This window comes from Athene cunicularia, assembly GCF_003259725.1.
Source record: "Athene cunicularia isolate RWA chromosome 7 unlocalized genomic scaffold, athCun1 chr7_part1, whole genome shotgun sequence".
Taxonomy (NCBI): Eukaryota; Metazoa; Chordata; class Aves; order Strigiformes; family Strigidae; genus Athene; species Athene cunicularia.
The window spans coordinates 37,041,466-37,051,399 of record NW_020799107.1 but is presented as its reverse complement, the minus strand read 5'-3'; positions in this window follow the sequence as shown (position 1 = coordinate 37,051,399).

The following is a 9,934-nucleotide window of genomic DNA, read 5'->3' as shown; positions in this document are numbered from 1 at the left end:
CACCGCCCTGCGCACCGCCCGGCCCGGCTCCCTCCTCATCCTCAGTGCATTCGTCATCACCCTCTCCCCCTCCTCATCCTCCCTGCCGCCTCCCTCCGTGCCTCCTCCTCCCCCCCCGCGGTGCTCCGGCCCCCCGGGGACCTGCCGGGATGCGGAGGAGGGAAGGGGGGGGCACCGCGGCTCCTTCATGGCCCGTTTTCTTTTTATTTGGGGTTTTTATGGCGCAGGAGCTGACACCGCTCGCAGCACGCGGCCGGGAAGGGGGGGTATGTGTGTGTCCCCCCCATCCGCCGGCAATTCCTTGGCTGGAAAAAAATTGCTAAGAGTAACAAAAAGGACAAGGGAGACCTACAGTCAGCAAAGATAATGAACGGGATTCAAAATCAGTGTCAGTAAGAGCAAAAATTCTGCAAACCGAACTGCTAAAAATAATAGAGGAAGGCTGGAAGTTTTTCTTCAGGTATTTGTGGAAAAGCTGGGCCGTGCCCTGGGCAAGGGCGCATTTCCACACCCGGGGATCTCCGAGTCACCAGGTCAAAGTAAAGAGCGCGGGGGATACTTAAAATTGGTGGGTTTGAGTGTTTCTCGAGCGCTAACAGCCGGTTTTAATCGCTCTGAAAATGCTAAGTTTCCAAAGGGATTTTTGAAAATGGGAAAAAAAAAAAAAAAAAAAAAAAAAAAAAAAAGAAGAAAAAAAGAGGAAAAGAGAAAAAGAGAAAAGGAAAAAAGAGAAAAATAAATAAAATAAAATTAAAAAAAAAAAAAAGCAGCTCAGCTGGTTCTGAGCCGGAGCAGTGGGGCCAGGAGCAGGTCACAGGGATCCTGTGGCACCAGCCTGGCTCTGGACCTCACCAGCCACGTGTGGGCAGTTGCCTTTGTCTGGGAACGTGTGTTGGAAAAGGCTGCACACGGAGGGAGCTCGGAATAATAATCTATAAACGTTTGATTTCAAAAATGAACCTTGCAGAAATACTGAGCAAGCACCTCCACGGTAGAAGCAGGATCTAGGTTTTGGGGTGGTTTTCCTTGCCTGGGTCCCTGAGCTCCCAGCTAGGCGGGACACTGGGATTTAGCAGCTCCCTCTTCATGAGCAGCCACAGAAAAAGCTTTTAAAAACTCAGCGAATGAGGCCGAGTGGAAAACCGCCCGTGGCTCTGCAGGGGAAAGGCGCCGGCGCCCGGGCGCTCGCCCAGTGCTACCATCTGCCCCATGTTTTCCAGGCCTGGCTATAAACCCTATTCCAGGTTTTACCCAAAGAGATGGGTTTTACCACGAGGGGAGGCAGGGCATGGCCATCATGCCGGTTACTGCCAGGCCATTTGCAATACACTAATGATTCCGGCTCTTCCTCCCATTTCTGTTCCCTAATAACATTGACGGAGTTCTGTCCTAGCTGACGCGAACCCAGCAGTGTTCTCCCACTGGGTGTTTTCCTTCAGCGATCCCTGCGCCTGCCGCGTTGCCCCGATAACCCTCCCACATCCCTGCCGAGAAGCTGTTTCCGTGTTTTCTCCTTTCCGTGTGTCCTGGTGACTCTGGGAAGGGCCCGACCCTCACCCCGGGCCCTTCGCTCCCCGCCCGCTCCTCTCCAAGAGGGAGCACAACAGATAGAATTTTCTACCCATTATCACTCCACCTCCTTCATCATCACCTCCCTAGATTCCCCCTGCCACTGCCTTGCTGTTTCAGATTATTTTTTATTGCGAAATGAATTTGCTTTTACCAAAATAAGTCTTATTTCGCTATTTTCTATACACATTTAATCTCCCGGGTCCCTACCTTACTTTTTTCTTCCTGCGGCGTACAATCCTTGTTCATTTTCCCCCCTAGTTAACACAACTTAGCTGTGGCTAAGCAGCGTGATGCTACCAAAATCCTCTGGGCTGGCTGGTCTCTCCAGCTTCCCCTCTCCTGCCCTCCGGTATTTCTTTTTTCTTCCACTCCCTTCTATCCCAGGCTGGCCTCTCTCGCCTCTTCTTTCCCATCTGTAGGCTAGAAGTAGGCAAAGATTTTATGTTATTCATCACAATGTTATGCTCACAGAACTACAACAGTCTAAGGGGAGCTATTTCTTCCTAATGACTGAAATTAAAATCAAAATTATTATTGCTTTTGGGGAGACAAGCAGATTGACAATGTACTTGTTCTGTCATCCATGGTGAGGTAAGGAAATAACGTGAGTGGAAAGGAAAATGATAGACATTAAAAAAAATGCCCTCTGTCATATGAATGATCTTGGTGACAAGAACACTCTGCTGGCAGGGAAGACCTAGGAAGTTATTTTCTCCACAACGGGTGGAAGTCCCAGCTCATTTCCTTACGTGGTGGCTGCGGGACAAAGTGAAAACACCCAGGAGCTAAATGTGTCTTAAAATTTAATTCCTTCTGCTGGCCGTGATGCCATTCGCTTCATGCCCGCTTCCCGATTCAGCCCACATCTCAGTGGCCACAGAGCAAGGAAGGAAAAGCCCCGAACACTCTTTTTCCCACCCAAACCACAAGCCGATTGATTTTCTTTCCTCGGCAATTAGGTGAGCCATTGACACAAACAGCTCTGGCACTGGGGTGGGAGGACACAACCATGCCTGGCAGCGGAATGAAACGCTCATTTGGATGCAAAGCCACTCAGGAAACCCATGCGGGGATTTCCAATTCAAATTCAAATTGAGATTCTGAATGTTCTTGGGTTGCAGAACAGAAAATTCCACCATGAATCATCAAATTAGTTCATGAGCAAATGCACACCAAGATCAGAAACACAGCTACCGGACTGCGTGGTTGGCTGGCTTTCTGCGGAGCCACTCGCACCCCAAAATCAAACCCACAAATGCAGAAGCGGGGGCGCCACCTGCGACAGGTACACGGGACGTGGTCCCAGACACGCTGCCACAGGGGTGGCATCTTGCGTCATCGCGCTGGGGTTGTGCATCTGTGTCCAGTTCTGCAGGACGTACGGGGCAAATCCAAAGAAAACCCCATGTGGAGTAGGAGGATGTCAGATACAGCGTTAGGGACCAGTACAGGGACCTACCTGAGAAGACCCGTCTGGACTGTGATGTTCAACTTCACCACACGGCCACGACCGTCCATCTGCTGGAAGGTTTGGTGTGTCTGAAGGCCCAGAGGGAAAACTGGAAGGGAACCCTGGTAAAGCCAGGGAGGTTCACCAGGAGCAGGGTGTCACAAACCGCGCAAACCAGGAACAAGTCACCGTAACGCCAGTCCGTGTTCTCGCTACACGGCTCATTGTGGAGGGGCAGAGGGTTATTCTCAGGGGCCCGGGTGGCTTTTGGGTGCTTGTAAATCTGCTGAGTTTGGAGGAGCCACTTCTGATTTATGTCCAGCTGATTTGGGAGCAGCATCAGTGCCGTGGGTTAACCCCAGCCAGCAGCTGAGCACCACGGAGCCGTGCGCTCGCTCTCCTCCGCATGGGATGGGGGAGAAGTGTCGGGGAAAAAAGTAAAACTTGTGGGTTGAGATAAATACTAAAATAAAATATAATAACAACAACAACAATAATAGTAGTATAAATAATAATAATAGTAGTAATAATAATGAAAAGGAATGTAACAGAAAGAGAGAAATGAACCCCAAGAAAAGACAAATGATTCACAGTGCAGTTGCTCACCACCCGCTGACCGATGCCTGAGCAGCAATCCACCCCCTGCCCCAGCCAGCTCCCCCCAGTTTCTGTACTGGGCATGACACCCTATGGTATGGAGTAGCCCTTTGGCTGGTCGGGGTCGGCTGTCCCGGCCGTGCTCCCTCCCTGCTTCTTGTGACCTCCTTGCTGGCAGAGCACGGGGAACTGGAAAGTCCTTGACTTAGGATAAGCACTGCTTAGCAACAACTAAACCATCCGTGTGTTATCAGCATTATTCTCACACTGAATCCAAAACACAGCACTGTACCAGCTACTGGGAAGAAGATTAACTCTCTCCCAGCCAAAACCAAGACAATGAGGCTTCAAAACTTGGAGCTGTCAAATGCAAACGGACACAAACATTATTTTTCTCCCCCGCCAGGCTGAAGCTAACATCAGTTTTATGATTATTTGTGAAACCTGACAAATTCAGAATGCCTTGTGTTCACTTTCCAAATTTAGAATCTTTTTATCCAGTTTCTGCTGGGCTGAGAAGCCAAACGAAACATTTTTCTGGAAAACCCCGACAGGATGATTGCTGCCGCCTTTGCATCCCCCCTCAGGTCTGGTTTATTCCTTGAACTTTCCTGTTGGAAGGCGGGAGGTAACGGCTGGCAAAGGGACGAGGGAGGGAGCCTGGCGGCATGGGGGGTGCAGACCGAAGGTGTCCCACAGCCCTCACAGCCAACCCCCAGCTGTACATGTGTCCTAGTCCAATATTCGCTCCCATCTCAATTTTAATATGAAAAAAACCCTAAAAAGTTGTTTTGGCCAATAGGGTAAAAATATTGGTCAAAAGATGGTCTTGACCAAAGGAGCACTTTTTCCAGTGTGGAGGGGTTTTTCCCCATCCGCGCTGCTTTCGTGGGGTTTTTTTGGGCAAGTTTTCAATGAGCTGCTGGCCATGCCACGGCTCCCCTCGCCGAGGATGGATTTCCTGCGTGGAGGGCAGCGTTGTTTGGCTGGGGGAGGCACTGCCTTGCCCAGAATAGACTGTCAGAGCTACTGATTTGACTGCAGCGTGTGTTGGCACTTAGGAACCTTTGCTTTAATGATCGATGCCCGTTTCCTGCTTTGTTCTCATGAGGTCGCACACAGACCCTCATCCAAAGGGGGGAAAAAAAATAAAACCGAAGTGTTTTCTTCACACACTGCATACTCCAACCCTTTCTGCCCTGTGGGACTCCTCACAGGGTATCAGGGAAGATAAAAATATACCTGGGTTCAGTAAGCAACAGGGGAAATGCAGTGAAGGTCTGTCCCAGAGGAGCGGGCACGCAGACGCCTTCTCCAGTCGTGGTCCCAAGGCACAAGGGCTGGATGCTCTGTCAGCACCTGGGAGAATTGTCACCAAATCCCATTTACCCAGCTCCTCCCCGTGCAGGGGTATTCACCCCGTGACAGCACGCGGTGGGAACCGCTGTGTCCTGCCCTGTGTACGCGAGTCTCACAAAGATGCTTTTTTTTTTAAACGTTTAAAATAGTTTGGAGTGGAAGCGGTGCCAGAACAACACTCGCCGAGGAGTAAGACGAATCTGTTCTGTGAAGACTCTCCACTGGATGTAAACACACTAATTACCAGAAAGCATCACCAGATCATTTCGTCCAGCGCACCGTGCTTAACCTCCCTCCTAAACCAAAATTACGATACGACCAAGTGAATTTTCGACAGCCGTTACGGTTTCTGGAATTTTAATTTCATTTTTTTTTCCTGTAAAAAGTGCAGCATCTTTCGTGCAAGTTCTTGAAAAGCTGCAGCCGGTGTCTCTGCCAAGATTTAGAGGCTCAGGGCTGGACTGGAGAGATAAATAACTGAGAGTCTGCAGCGGCCTCCTTTGGTCCCAGGTTGAGCCACAGATGAAGCAGCTATAAGCAGGGTTATTAACTTTGCAGACAATACCAAAATGAAGAGTCCGTGCAAGAAGAGTGAGGACAAAACTAGAATTTAAAATGTTTTGACAAGCTGAAATCATCATTTGGAATTTTAAAACCAAGCGCAATTCAATAAGAAATTCAAAGTACTAGACCCGAGGAGGAACAATCACCTTCAAAGTGACAGAGTGAAAGGGAAGAGTGACTACAATAGTCCCATCAGAGAGAGACAGCACGGCACATACTTATAACTGACTCAAGTTTGGAGCAATAGTTCACCGAAATGCACAGGTAAAGCTGGCAAATCATAGAAAAATACGGCTGTGTTGAACAGAAAATGAAATCAATCTTCTTTTCAGATGAACCGTTATAGCAGAAACGCAGCAAAGATCTTTCGCTGCAGAGAATAAATGGCTATTAGCTGAAGACAAGCACTCAAGCAGTATCTAAATTTCCCATCTGTGCTATTAGCAAACCAGCATTTTCCCCATTTTTCCTATAAAACCAGTGTAAATCATGACGATAAAATGCTGTTGCTTTCAGAAGTTGTGACTGGGGCTGGGAAACATTTTCTCTCCTGCTGTCTGCCAGGTGAGCCACGGCCCAGCAAAGAGCACAGACCCGCCCCATAAATAAACCATAAATAAACAGGGGGAAGGATGGCTCCAGGATCCTGGGAATGCACCCGCGGGAACAGTCCCACCAGCGGAGAGCCGGGCATCCCGTTTCTTTGTGCGCTGCCCCCCCCTCGCCCGCTCGTGGCCGCTGCCCGTGCCCCTGCCAGCCCCGGCACCCTCCGCCCCATGGGAGCAGCCGATCCAGTCCTCAGGGATGGCTGGAAAAATCTCTGCTTTCAGCTTTCTGATCCCCACGGAGAAAAAAGGCCTGGCAGAGGCAGAAAAAAAAAGAGGAAGGAACTTCGTGAAGAAAGACATGGGGGTTCCTTAGGGAGAAAAGCCCCCAGGAGAAAGCTGAAAACCTCCAACCAACCAACCCACCAACCCAACCAACCAAAAATCCCCAAAGCCAACACCTCTGGTGACTGTTCTTTCCCTCTTCCACAGATGTGATGATGAGCTTTGGGTTTTTTTTAAAAAAAAAGAACTATTTTAGTATTTTGACCTGAATTGGTCCTGTCCTGTCCTGTCCTGTCCTGTCCTGTCCTCTCCTCTCCTCTCCTCTCCCCTCCCCTCCGCTCTCCTCCCCTCTCCTGTTTCAGCGCAAACACAAGCAACCCCGAGGAGCCCCCAAGATGCAGGGAAGCACGCAGACAATGGGAAGAGCCCGAGAAATGGTCACGGGACCTCTGGGACGAAGCTTATGCAAAGAGCAAATACAAGAAACATCATAAGAAGGCGGTAACAGGACCTCTGCTCCCGGGAGAGGGCGGGAGCCCCGAGCTGTGGTCATTATTCTGTGTATTTTTCTTCCAGTAAATTAATCGTAATTAAAGAAACCCAACTGTCCTACTGGCTGCTTTGTGCTGTATCCATCCCCGGAGTTAATGAGAGGTCTGCTCCGCCGCAGCATTTCAGCTTGTCTTGTCTCCTTCGCCGGCAGATCTTGAAAAAAATACCATAATTAAATCAACATACTGCAGTGAAGGCAAGAATGGAAAAAAATAACTTGTTCTAGTATTTGAGAAAAAGCTCTTGCAGTGAATCAAATGAAAGGGGAAAAGCTCAGACAAATTGGGCAGCGTTAACACAGATTGACAACTGCAGCTATTGATTTTTTTTTTCTTGTGATCCACTTTTGAATAATTTTTATCAGCCATGCCAGCACCAGCCCTCCCTTGCACTGCTTCCTCACACTCCCCTCGCCCCTCTGTGCCACTGTGCCGAACCCCGCTCAGTCAGCAGCATTCCCCACGCCCTGCACTTCCAAAAGGAACTTTTGTATTTGGCCAAACAAACCCCAGTTCCCCGAGTGAGCCGGGCTGTGCAGCATGAGAAACCTGGTCCGTGTCACCAGTGACTGTCCCACCACTTTGGGTCACCTGTGTTTTTCCAGACATGTGCACCCATTCGTGACAACGAAATAAGTGTGGAAGGCTGGATTTGGTTCCTTCACAGAATCACCGAGGCTGGAAAAGCCCCTGCAGCTCCTCCAGCCCCACCATGACCCTCCCCCTGACCGTTCCCAACTCCCCCAGATCCCTCAGCGCTGGCTCAGCCCGACTCTTCAACCCCTCCAGGGATCCCGGGGACTCCCCCCTGCCCTGGGCAGCCCATTCCAACGCCCAACAGCCCCTTCTGCACAGAAATCCTTCCTCAGAGCCAGCCTGACCCTGCCCTGGGCAGCTGGAGGCCTTCACAGACACAGAACCGTATAAAACACATAGGGAGGGAGGGCTCCTTCCCGCTCTCCAGCTCCGATTCCTGCACCCACCACTCCGGTTTGGGGCAGGGAAGGTGCCGCCAAGGGCAGGGGCTTACAGCGGGCGCTGCTGCAGCTGCACACAAGCCCACGTGGCCCCTGCGGAGGTTTGTGTGGATGTGCTGAGGCAGTTTGGGGGCTTTTGGGGCTGGGATCAGCAAGGGAGGAGAGTCCTGGCGAAAACCATACAGGTGGTTGTTTCCGTTTCCCTGCCGCCAGCCCGAGGGCCCCAAGGATGTGCCGACCTCCGTTATTCCCAGCCTGAGCCGCCTCGACTCCTGGTACACCCACTCTTTAATTTAAAGTCTCGAATCTGTGTCCTCCACAGCAACAAAACCCATCCGATACAGACCAGCACCAGGCTGTGACGACTGTTATTTCTGATCTCTCCGTCATGCCGCCCGCTCCTCCACCCTGCGCTCCCTTCAGCCCTTCCACCGCCCCCACCGAAGTTTGCGAGACACGGCAGTGACATTTGACGGAGCAAAAAGATTCACACAGGCTAAAAGAGAGGAAAAAAAGAAAGTGTGTTTCCAGCTCTTTGACTTCCTTTGTAAATGTGCTTTCAAAGTTACAGAGCCAGAGAGCCGACCCGGGGTCATTTCTAGGCCTTTTTAAGCTTCCTAATTGAAGTCTCAAATCATTAATTTTTCCCCGAATAAACTCACACCTTGCGAAAATGTGCAGTTAGTTCTGTTCCTGCTGGAATGAATACCCAATTATTTCTGCTTGAAATGTCAGCACAGACAGGTCTGGAAATTATTCCATCTTAAACAAACTAGCCTAAATCTCCTTTCTGGAAGAAAGTTTTATTTCCTCCTGAAATCCAGGAGAAAAGTGGATGGGAAGCCAGGCACGGGGCAGAATTCTTTGAAAAGTTTGCAGGAAGGAGGGAAAAAAAATAAAAAGCCTGAGCTTTGCGGAGGAAGTTAGGCTCAGTCCTAAATTGGATATCTTGAACTTAGGGATCAAAGGAGCTCTTTGGGTTGCAGCACTCCCGTGGGTTGCAGGGTGGGTGCCAGCAAGGAAGGATGGGCTCCTTCCCAGACAGGGGCTGGGGCGCTCACAGCCAGAGCAAAAATATCACACACACACTAACCTGCCAGAATATTAAAAAAATACATATTCTTCCCAGGGAGAGCACGTGTGCTCTTTCCTGGGACCAAAACTGCTGTGTGGGGGGAAGAGGAGGGGTCATCTTTTTTGTAGGAAAATCTCTGTTCTGCTTCTCTCTTCCCCCTGCCCCGAGGCTGTAACCTGCCTGCTCTGCCACCGCCCGTCCCGCACCTCCTCTGCTCTGCTCTTAAGTCAGGATCAGGAACAGAATCCAAATAACCAGAAAAATCAGCCAGGCTCAGTGCAGTTGAAAACCTGACCTGAGAGCAGCTTGAGAAGGAGCACGGGCCCGCGGTGGTGAGTGGGAATCTGTACTAACCTTAGTGGCTTAAAGGGAGACGGAGAAGCTGCCCGTTTGTATTTTCTCTGACTCAAGGCATGGCTTTCCTCCGGATCCTGCTCAGTCTAACATAATAGCAATGCTTCAACATAAACCTCCCATGTTTAATTTCTATCTAAGTGGCATTTCTCAGCCTGGCAGGCTCCCTGTGTGACACACCTGTGGGATGCCATTCCTAAAGCCTACGGAAAGCACTGGGGCTTATGCAGCAGGCCCCAGTTTACCTGGAAAGGAGCTGGTTTTACCCACTGGCTGTCAAGTCCACCAGCTGTGGAAAAAATGGTATTGAAACTGCCACTCCCTTAGGCCATTGCTGAGGGGATTAATTATTAATCTTAGCAAACGTTTGCTTGTGACTGTGCAAAAATGTCTCTCCCCCAGTGCAGATTTAGGCTGCTTAAAATACTCCTGTGGATGTTACTGTTAGAGCATCTCCCACCTCCATTTTTCCTCACTCAATACCTTCTGTTAGCATGCCTGGGGAAATAATCAGAGAATCCCAGACTGGTTTGGGTGGAAGGGACCTCAGAGCCCATGCAGTGCCACCCCCTGCCCCGGGCAGGGCCACCTTCCACCAGCCCAGG